This window comes from Amphiprion ocellaris, chromosome 3 (genome assembly GCF_022539595.1).
Source record: "Amphiprion ocellaris isolate individual 3 ecotype Okinawa chromosome 3, ASM2253959v1, whole genome shotgun sequence".
Taxonomy (NCBI): Eukaryota; Metazoa; Chordata; class Actinopteri; family Pomacentridae; genus Amphiprion; species Amphiprion ocellaris.
In genome coordinates, this window is record NC_072768.1 from 12825618 (window position 1) to 12836383 (window position 10766).

The window sequence follows — 10766 nt, forward strand, 5'->3', positions numbered from 1 at the left end:
CCTGCAGACGACGTGTTTTAATGGAAAGCCCTCAGCTTCATTTGATGGGGAAAATAATCTAAATAATCAAGTGCATGCTACACCCTGGCAAACTAAATGAAACACTGTATGTGGGTCCAAAAAAGATGATCTGACCACATAAATGATCTGCACAAGCAGTTAAATATAAAAATATTAAAGTCATTTATGCAGAGATTAGTTATTTTTGTTCAGACCTTTTTCCACACTTAAAATGTGCGTATTAATGCTATGAGATGATTTCCACTCTCTAGCCTCACTGACCAGGTAAAGCTCTCCAAGAAAACCTCTCTAATCACTAAATTTGGTGGCCATTTGTCAAATGATCTGAAGGATTAAGAAAATTCTCCTGCTTCTTCAACTAAAAACAATCACTTAGAAAACCACTGAATTTTTCAAGGATTTATTGTCACAGAAGGTAACAAGGTAATTTCTCTGTACTTGGGGTGAGCATGGCATTTTGGAGGTACTCAATTTTCACAGGACAATTATAAAACAAGAATATGGGCTTTTTGTCAACTTGTTTGACAGCCTAAATTACAGCTACATGGAAATAATACACAAAGAAGTTCAAGAGGGATAGCAGTCCACTCTTTCTGTTTCCCAAATGTGTAGCTTGAGTGGATTCAAAATAGCTTTGACGATGAAACTGATCGTCTCCCTCCTTAATACAAAGGCAAACAGTATTTGTAAGTTAAACATGAGTTTGGGTGATGTGAATTATTTATTTGCTGATGCGGATGTGTTGTGTTTGTGTAGTTATCTCGGGCGGGGGGGGGGACAAAGAACAAAAGATTTAAAAAACACGAAGTGGTGCACGACTGTAAATGTGTATCAGTTAAAGCCATAAAAATCAAGACTTAACAGACAACGAAGCAGAAAAAGGCAACAAAGCAGAAGCAGATCTTACTTTCTGAGAACATGATGTCTCTGTGCACTCCAGGTGTCAGTCTCAGGGTCAGAAACAAAACCTGCATTGCTGTAGTGCCAACGTGCATTTATGATAAATGACTTTATGACAAATTGCTATAATGCAGGGAACCCATGCGGAGCGTCTCCGACAATGTATGCAGCTCCAACGGGACAAAACAACAGCAGCTACACAGGGATCCAGCTGTTTCAAGAGCTCTTACACATATACCGCTTATGTGTGTATGTGTGTATGTGTGTGTGTATGTGTGTGTGGTATGGATCTGCCACTGATGTGATAAAAAATTATTGATTTTATAAAAGGACTTCTTGGTCTGTTTATCCCTCCACAAATGAAATCAGCAGCAGTAATGATTTCATTATTAAACCATGGTGCAGATCTGCTCATTGACTAATAGACTAATGCAAGTTTAATCAGCTGCTTTAGCCTGCACTCCGTTGTCATCTAGTGGTTCAAAAATGACATAACATTCTGCATGTGATTTTTTTTTTTTGTTCCCCCCATTCTGCACAGTTAAAATGTTCATCACAGCTGCCAGAATCACTCCCAACATTTGACTTTGCAGGGCAAAACATTATCTTAAATGCTCATTGGGGGAATTAATCTGATAATGATGCAGATGCTGTGACACTGGAGTTCAGATGGCGTCACTTAAATCGGTGTTAATGGTGGTTAATGAATCAGCCTTTAAACTTGTCAGAAACGGGAAAATCATCACCACATATAGCCAGTATGGAAAGTGAAGCAGTTTAAATGTATGGAGCCTTTTGGGAATCATCAGCATTCAGTGCATTACAGCAAGCTTTTTAAAAAGCGCCCCATCCTCAAACTAATAGTTTTTAACGGCAGGGCTGAGAGGCATGAAAAACAACAGGCTACATGGCTGCAGCGGATGGGTTGGAAAACTCTCCGGGATGATACAGCCCTTTTCTTTGGCATACCGCGCACATTTCCGCGGGATAGACTCGCCAATAGCCTAATTAAATAGAAAGCACTATTTGTCACATCAACCGGCAGCAGCAGCGCTCTCCAAACCGCGCAACTTACTGCGGGGCCCCGCTTCCACAACACAAAACTAACAGAGAAATAAATGCAACAACAATAACAAAAAAAGCCAATTTATCTCTTTTAAACAAACATCTGCAGGGCTGTTTACCGCCACAGATGCTGTCGCCGGTGCTGACACGGCTGCTGCAGCATCATTACAAACCTCCTCTGATGATTAAATCAAGCCCGATTATGTGGGAAGAAGAAAAACATGCATATTGCATCTGAACTCACCCTCCGGGGAAACCTGGAAGTTATCGCCCTCGAGAGAAGAGAATTGTGCTGGTCCAGTGTGCATCTTCCGTCTTTAGTTAGTGGGGAAACAAGGCGCAGAGCAGGTAGTTTGGTGGAGTTGTGGTTGACAGTGTGCAGGTGAGAGGAGCCTCCGCCGCTTCCTCCCTCTCCTCTCTCCTCTCTCCTCTCTCCTCTCCACTGGGTGAAGCGCGGCCCACTTTAAACTCTGCTGACGTCATGGGTGCTGATGCTGCCCCAACCCACCCATCCATCCACCCAAGCACCCACCCACTCCCCATCACCCAGCCCTGCAATTCTATACATGCAACACTGGCTTCTCCTTATACCAACAATCTTCTCCAATATTCCTACAGCAAACTGCACAAACGACCTGTAGGACACATCACACCTCCAAGAGAGCATCTTCCTTTTCTAATTCCTCACGGGATTATGAGTCTACTTTCTATACATGGCTCAAGATTATGAAGTGAAAGTGGTTGAATTGCCTGGAACAGCGTAATTACAATAATTAGATCCTATATCTTTCTGCAAGAGTGCACACCTCAGTTCTCCTGTGAACCAGAAAGGGGGAAAAAAGTCACATCAGATAAAATGAGCCTTTTCTTCAGTATTCACATCATCGTTCAAATCCACCTGCACTGACACGCCGTCATCTGCCTGTGACAGGTTGGAGCTAAAGTTGAGAAAGGAAGTTCACCAAGTCTTTGCAGCTGTGAACCCCAGCCAAACTTGAGGATTCAGCGCACTGTCTTATAAAGTACTATCACGCTGCAATCCGGAGATCCACCTTTTTGATTTTCCACATGGAAGCTTTCGAATCCGAGCAGTGGATCTAGATTCCTACAGTGATATTTAGCAGAGGGATATGTTTCTAAGTGGGAGGTCAGGCAGTGTTGAGTGTAGACCTTTTAAGGTAAATGTTCCTATTTATCTGATAAATCTGGTGGGAAAAAAAGTAACAAAAACTGTTGAAGCCCTTTTTTGCACCAGATGACTGTTTTTGAGCTGTTTTGATTCCATCCCATATGTACGGTCCAGACCACCACCATCTGCAGCACAAAACAGTTCTTTAAAAAAAATAAAATAGATATTTGTAAGCCATTTCAAAGATGTACTTCTCCTGCTGGAACAAATGGAACTGCAGTTGAGGGTCACCGATGGAGGTTGAAAAATATCGAGAGACAAACCACCACATTGTTAGTTTATTGATAAAAACTATGAAGGAAAATATAGTGTAACATCAACTCTATAACCTTCAGTGAAATGTCAATGCAGAATGTGGTAAAGGCAAGTAGGAGAAAACAGGTAACAAGAAAACTGAGATTGAAAACATGACACAGCAGGGACTGCAGCTGGAATGGTCCATGGTTGGATTTCTAAATGGCGACGACCTGAGAACAGCACTCAGCGCCCAGCAATGAACAGATCTGTAGTCTCCTACACACCAATCAACACGTCTGCATGGATCCACTCTACTCTCACTGTTGCCCTCAATAAAATCCGGCTGGCACTGCCGAGTCACACAGCTGTACGCTTTTTAAAAACTTTTCCCAGCCTATTAGTTTCCAAGATATCAGGGAATCACTCTCAGTCCTGCTGTATTCATATCTTGCTTTCGTTTCCTTTCCATTTGTCTCACGTGTTTGTTCTCGATGTTCATGCAGCCGACTCCAGATTCTTGTGCAATACTGCATCATAAAAATACTTCTAACATGTATGATGAATACCCATTATCTCAAAAGTGTGATATGTATGTGTTTATAGTCCAAAGTTCTTGAAGAATTAAAAGTAAAAGCATTTGTTAAGCAGAAAAACACCGTCTGCATTAAGAAAGCAACATCTTAGTGTTCTGGTTGAGATGGTTGCTTGTCTTTATACAGGGCTCTTAACCAACCCTTATTTATATGGTAATCATTATAAAATAGCTCAAAATGACCTGTCCAATGGTTTAAACGCACAAATTATGCAATTTAAGATACAAAACAGCCACACACTGTCTGACATTTAAGAAGCCGGAAGTTTGAAATGTTATTGTATTAAAAAAAAATGGCTTTAAAGATGAATCACTAATCATTAATTAAAGAGCTAATTGTCTTGGCTTTAATTCAATCTACTGCTGGGTAGTTAAATTGGTAGCAGTGCATGATATTTTATAGGCTCTTTGTATGTTTGTATAAGTGTTGCAGCTGAGAAATAAATATAATAAGTAAAAAGTGCAATATTTCCTTCTCAGATGGAATAGAGAATAAGGAATGTGAAATGGAATAAAGCACACAGGGCTCAAATTTGTACTCAAGTACAGCAGCTGAGTAAATGTACTTAATTACTTTTCATCCCTACATGCAGGTGGCTCTCAGATTAATGCTACCTGCATGTGTTTATCATGAACCTGTACAGTCCATCCAGCTGAAGTAAACCCACAGTATCCCTAGTGGTGCCCCCTACTTGTGTTTGTGTTTTGTCAATTACAAACATTCATTTTGGCTGAGTTCAGCTAAGCGTTGGACTTTTGTTTTCCTACTTTATCACAACTATGTTCTCGGTCACATTCAGCGCATGCAGTCTTCTGTGTATCGTCTTTGGCCCCGCTCCACATGAACTTACATCTCCCCAAAAGTAAAAATAGCTTTTGCCTCCGTATTAGCTGGCGGAGTTATCTTACCCAAACAGAAGGACACTGTTCCACCTTCCCACTGCCATCGGCTAATGGACATTATGCTCTGTATGCAACATGAAAATCCATAACACCACTCAAGGATCTGCAAACAAATTGTTTTATGTAAAAATCTTCCACTGAAGTTATTTGTTTTGTACTTCCTTTGTTTTCTCTTGATCCGTTTCATGCATAGCTTATTATAGAATCTCCACCTATACAGATTTTAGCCAAGAAAACATACCACTTGAGGCTACTTTTAAGCGTTTAGATGGCAAAGAAATTTACCAAAGTCAAATTAAGAAGTCAACTTTAGTCTCTGGCCTTTGTCCAAAGGGAGGACATTCAAGGCAAAGGAAACAGCGATTTGAATTTCATTCTGTAAACACGAACGCACCAGTACTTAAAAATTAAATCCATGTGCTGAGGGCATTTACCTTAAGGGAGGACTGAAGATGTTCAAACGCTCAACATGACATTCAACCATCAAATATAAATCAAAGGATGTTCTTATTTATGTTAAACAGTTATTTCAAAAACAGAAATCAGTGCATGAATACCCACTTGTCCCACCACAGCTGCCCCTTCCTGTCATTGGACAGATTTGCATGTTTGGGACCCCGACTACTGGCCTTTCTTCTCAGCTGGAGCAACTGGCTGCTGTTATCGGCTGCTTCAGAAGCTGCCTTTGTGGTCTGCTGTAATCCCTGACCGCAAATCCCACACTCCCCAAACAAAGTAGTGGTGGATGAGGCAACAAATCCACAGCATCAAACAAGACATACCGTATTCTGGTCTTCCAACACTGCTGCTCGTCCTCGATCAGTGCGTCTGAGCTTGTTCCTTTTATGTCTCATCTGCTGTCTCCTCATGGCACAGCGGTGTCTGGAAAGTACAGTAAACAGTGTCATACTGTAAAGTGGCTTGTTTTGACCACATCGGGGATGTAGGTTTATAGACTTTGTGACAAATCCTTCATTTTTAACATTTCTCCCTGATTTTGTTAACCGCACTCTGTGCTCAGTATGATTTCTGACTTATCTACTGGTGCATTAGATTCCCTTTTCCTTCCTTTGACAGTTAAAAAATAACATCATAAAACAAAACAAGTAATAGTCAAATAATTTAATAATCATCCTTTGACTATCAGTATTTTTTGTTTTTCCTTTGGTATTTGGCAACACAGTTCATTAAAAATATGAGGCTGCATTACAATTATAATTTGTGTCCCTGTTACTTCAGACCCCTCTGTCAACAATTTTCATTTTAACTAATTCAACACCAAGATATGACTCATTAGTATAAAGAAAAAAGTTGACAGCAAGGTCTGAGGATTGTCCGGATTATCATGGCCACTGACTCTGGAAGGAAATGCTACTGATGAATTTTTTAAAGACGCCCTCCAGACATTCTTAAGATATGCACAAATACTCTGCTTTGAATAATAATTTGTGTCGAATATGTTTTTCCACAAAATAGTTCAATTACTTTGTTAAGAAACTGTTTTTAAAATTACATCTCCTTATCTCTCCTTGAAAAATAAAGAATCTATAAATATTCAAATATTCAAATTCTGCTTTTGCCGCGGTACATAAAATGTCTCCCACTTCAGAAAAGTCCATTCTTCATGTAGGTGCATTGGAGGTTTTGTGTTTCGGCACCACATCCATGTCCTAAAGTCACATTTAAGGTGAAGATGGAGAAACTTCAGTCTTTCACAGTGTCAAACTGTGCATTATTCAGTAACATTCAGGAAGCAAAACATATTTGAGTTTAGGGTACTTTAAATGTAATTAACCCTAAATTAAATTCCATTCACCTCTGCTGCCCTAGACTGGAGGAAGGTGATGGATATCTCAAAACATGAGTAAATAAATAAAGTAATAATAATTACGACCTGTGGAAATTGATTTTTTTCCACATATTTGAACAAGCAAACACTTGACCCTTATTGGAATGTTGCTTACAGATAAAGGTGGTATACTCAAAATAATAATGCATCAATCTGTCAAAACAAAACAAAAACGACTGACAAAACTGACTGAAATGTTTTGGTTTTACCACAGGAATCAGAAGGATTACACTAGATGATTGAAAGGAGTCATTTTTATGTGTCCTATACCTCTACATATATAGCATATAATAGGAATCTGCAGAACACATTCATCCATTCTGTATTTGCTGGCTGTTATAGGAAACTCAGAGGTTTTAAACAGTGAGAGCTGTTCAGATCTCAATATAACTGGCCTTCACATGAGGGTTATGTGGTTAGTACCGAGAGCGAAGGACCCTGGAAACACAGATATGCTTCAGATTCAACCATGTCATCTTGAACCAGAAGTGGACCTTTTAACAGTAGAAAGATCTGAAACACAATAGCACAAATGAACGAAAGAGGAAGAAATGGAGGTTCATAAAAATGACTAGTTTAGAAAATAAAAGCCCAGATTTATATGGCACTAATGCACATCACTTATTTAGGTTTTCTCTCTCCTGTGGTTTTTGTTTTGTCCTCTGAGTCCAGGGCTGCACATTTCTGATCTGTGTTTAATGGCCTCCTGGTATTTATTGTCCTCTTGAGCGTTGTCTTCTTTGCTCTCTCCCTTTTCCTGTCAGCCCAACCAGTCAAGGCAGATAAACGCCCTCCCAGAGCCTGGTTCTGCTGGAGGTTTTCTCCTGTTAAAAATGATTTTTTTTTCTTGCCACTGTTGCCAAAGTTCCTGCTCAAAGGGTGCCATTTGATTTGTTACATTTCTCTCTATAATATAATACTGGAAGATCCTGACCTTACTATAGCGAAGTGCCCTGAAATAACATATGTTGTAAGTTTGTGCTATTCAAATAATACTGAATTGAAATGAACCCCACTTAAATGTTATGTGGGGAATTTGAAACACGCATTACATGCAAGAAAACTCTCAAACATCTTGTAGCTGAAGGAATTGTGCATGGAAGAGCGGTCAAACATTTCAGCAAGTCGATGTCAGAGATCAGTAGACAATTATGCAAAATGTCTAAAAGGAATTATTTCTGCTAAAATAGGCAATGCTCAGCCTCTGAGGCCAAGGGTGTACATCTCCTCAGACGAATATTACTTTTTTTTGGATAGGTTTGTTGAATATAAGACCTTATGGGTATTTCAGATATACCACCTCCTGAAGGCACCGTTTGAGAATCAAAAAAACTTTTGTTGTGCACATTATTGTATTCTTAATAGAGGCTAGAAAAGCATTTCATCAAGTACAATGTTTTTGTCAGATTGCTGCAGCTCCATCACACTAGAAGACCTTTGGAATCTCACAGCAGTCAGAGCTCCCAACATTTTCTGCTTTTGAAAAATATTCATATAAAACATCTACAGTACTTGCAACCACTTGTCTCGGGATGCATGACTTATTTTTAGCTAATTGGATAATTGCTGGAGCTTTCTGTAAACATGAAAAAAGCAAAGCAAAACAATCCAAAAAAAACAAACTTAATTTTCCAAGGCAGAATTTACGGACTCCTAGTCCCTCAGGAAGAAAATCTACTGGTGCAGATGTTTTATGGTCCATGTGGGAGACCAGCGCTCTAGTCAGACTTGTTATGCTCAAATGCCCACAACCCAATTTGTCAAAAGCAACTTGCAATTCACAGAGTTTCTGTCCATGGGCTCCAAATAGGACACAACCAATCTTTCCTCTCTGTCAGTCCTGGTTTATGAAGAAAAAGATGATTTTGGCAGCCAGATGCTTTTGGTAAACCAGGCACGGCTCACTGGCCTTGTGTCTGTCACGACAATGTGTGGAGACTTCAGAGCAGAATGTAAAAATGGCAGCCAGTTTCAAGTTCTGCTTCATATCTAATCTACATGGCACATTTAGGCTGGCAGCTGACACATGATTCACTAGGGAAGGTCTCCTGTCAGGTGAAACCATTTATTGGTAGTAGTTCTGATTAATTTTTTCCCACAGAGGTCAAACAGTCTGAGTAATACATTATGTAACCCCCCCAACTCCCCCAGAATGGAAAGAATAGATCAAAATGTTTCAGTTTTATTTTTTAATCTATAAAGGTGGTTCTTATAATTCTTTTAAGGGGGTTTAACCTCTTATAACGGATGAAAATTATTCAAAACACCCCACCCCCACCTGGAAAGAGCAGATTTTTTTTTTTTTAAAAGCAAAGTCCACAATGCCTTAGTCAGCAATTTAAAATTTTAATTTAGAAAGAGAGCGAGCCTTTTACATTAAACAGGCAGATACCGTCCTCTTTTCCATCCTTCTCCCTTTGCAGCTGATGTGAGACCACAGACAGTATAAGTCTGTATGTGTATAGATCTGGCTTATAGTTATAGACTGTTAGAGTTAGAGTTTGTGTTTAATTTATCTTAGAAAAAAAACACAACAAGCAGAGCAGAGAGAAGACATCACATCTAGCAAGTTTGTATTCTGCTTATTCTTCTTTGTTGTGGGTGCAGGACTGTTTTTAGATTTTGAGGGGCTCTATGAACAATCATTTGTTTCAAGCACACAGGAATACTCATTACTCACACTTGCATGGCTTGGACAGCAAACAGCAGTGAGTGCACCCTTGTGCAAAGTCACTTAAATGTCAAATAATTTCAAGTTGCATCACTTCTCAATAACTGCATAATTTCTAAGTTAACAAGTAATTATTTCCACTTATGCACAACTGCAAAGAAATTCTTCGGACGACTGTGTTGAAATTCCAAACCCAGAGGTACAACTTCAGTGCAACAAAAGTGAATACACCTGTGATCACCCACACACATTAAAAATTGTGGGATCAGTCTAACTGCATGGGCATGCTTACAAAATGTGAACACTGTTACGAGCCCAGAGTGTTCTTTCTTGCAGGTCTCTAGCTGGCGGAGCTTGAAATTAGAATTTCATTAGCTGGTTACACTGGGCCAGTGTTTCAAGGTATTTAAGGCTGCCTGTTGAGTCGCTGCCGTCACACACTTTCAAACACCACTGATTCTGACTACCACACAGCAGATTTTATTGCTTTTAACAAATTTCAGTAAATTTCAGTATAACTCTCAATGCAACAAGAAACAAAAACACTCATGAATCAAAACGCAGTCCTGTGCTCACTAACTACAAAATGAAAATCTCACTGTGTTCCATATTCAGGGACTTCAGTATTCTGGGAAATGGGTTGGTATCAATGTTAGAAAACGCTGACTCAGAGTTTAATGCTCTGGAGTTAGCTCCAAAAACAAACTAAATTGAGTGTCTCCTCGCGGATACAACAACTTCCAAATTTCATTCCTTATTTTAACTCACTCTGGTTGTAGTAGTTTAACGTTCTGTATTCTTTGCTCTGTGGCTCCTCTGTCTACTGAGGACATGTTAATCTCCTTGTAAGAGTTCTGCTTTGTTTGCAGAAAGCAATGCCTGCAACATGGCTCCACATGGAAAAGAAATGCCTGTAGAATCCTGACTGAGGCTTCAGAAAGGTGGAGAATTATTCAGGCAGACAAGGAACCAATAAAAAAATCGGTCAAAACGCAGTTGCAGCAGTAACCAGGAGGTACAGAATGAGCCATTGCACAAATAATCTAAGCCACAGTGGTCATGCTCAGGCAAATGTTATAAATCAAAATCTGACTGCATTCCTTGGCAGAGTAATGACACCATGAATGGCTGTGGAAATACCAAAATACTGCCTGACACGATGGCTGCCAGTCTGCAGAACCTTGGCAGAGGAGGAATAATCCATCCTCATAAAAGCACACTACCAAAATCACAAAAAAAAAATTCTAAAGAAAAAGTAAAAGTGAAGACCTGGCCAAATATGTCAGCAGGCTTGAATGCAATAGAACAGGGGTGTCAAACTCAAATACACAGTGGGCCA

At 39.7% G+C, this 10766-nt stretch overlaps 1 protein-coding gene across 7 annotated transcripts in view; it reads right to left on the bottom strand.

Annotated features, from left to right (window-relative positions):
* megf11 (multiple EGF-like-domains 11) overlaps positions 1–2404 on the bottom strand; it is a 69623-nt gene extending 67219 nt beyond the window's left edge. For all 7 annotated transcript variants that reach the window (XM_023277198.3, XM_023277193.3, XM_023277197.3 and 4 more), the window contains exon 1: positions 2231–2404. The gene's annotated coding sequence lies outside the window, so the exon portion shown is untranslated. The remainder of the gene's footprint in view (positions 1–2230) is intronic.
* Positions 2405–10766: the final 8362 nt, after the last annotated feature.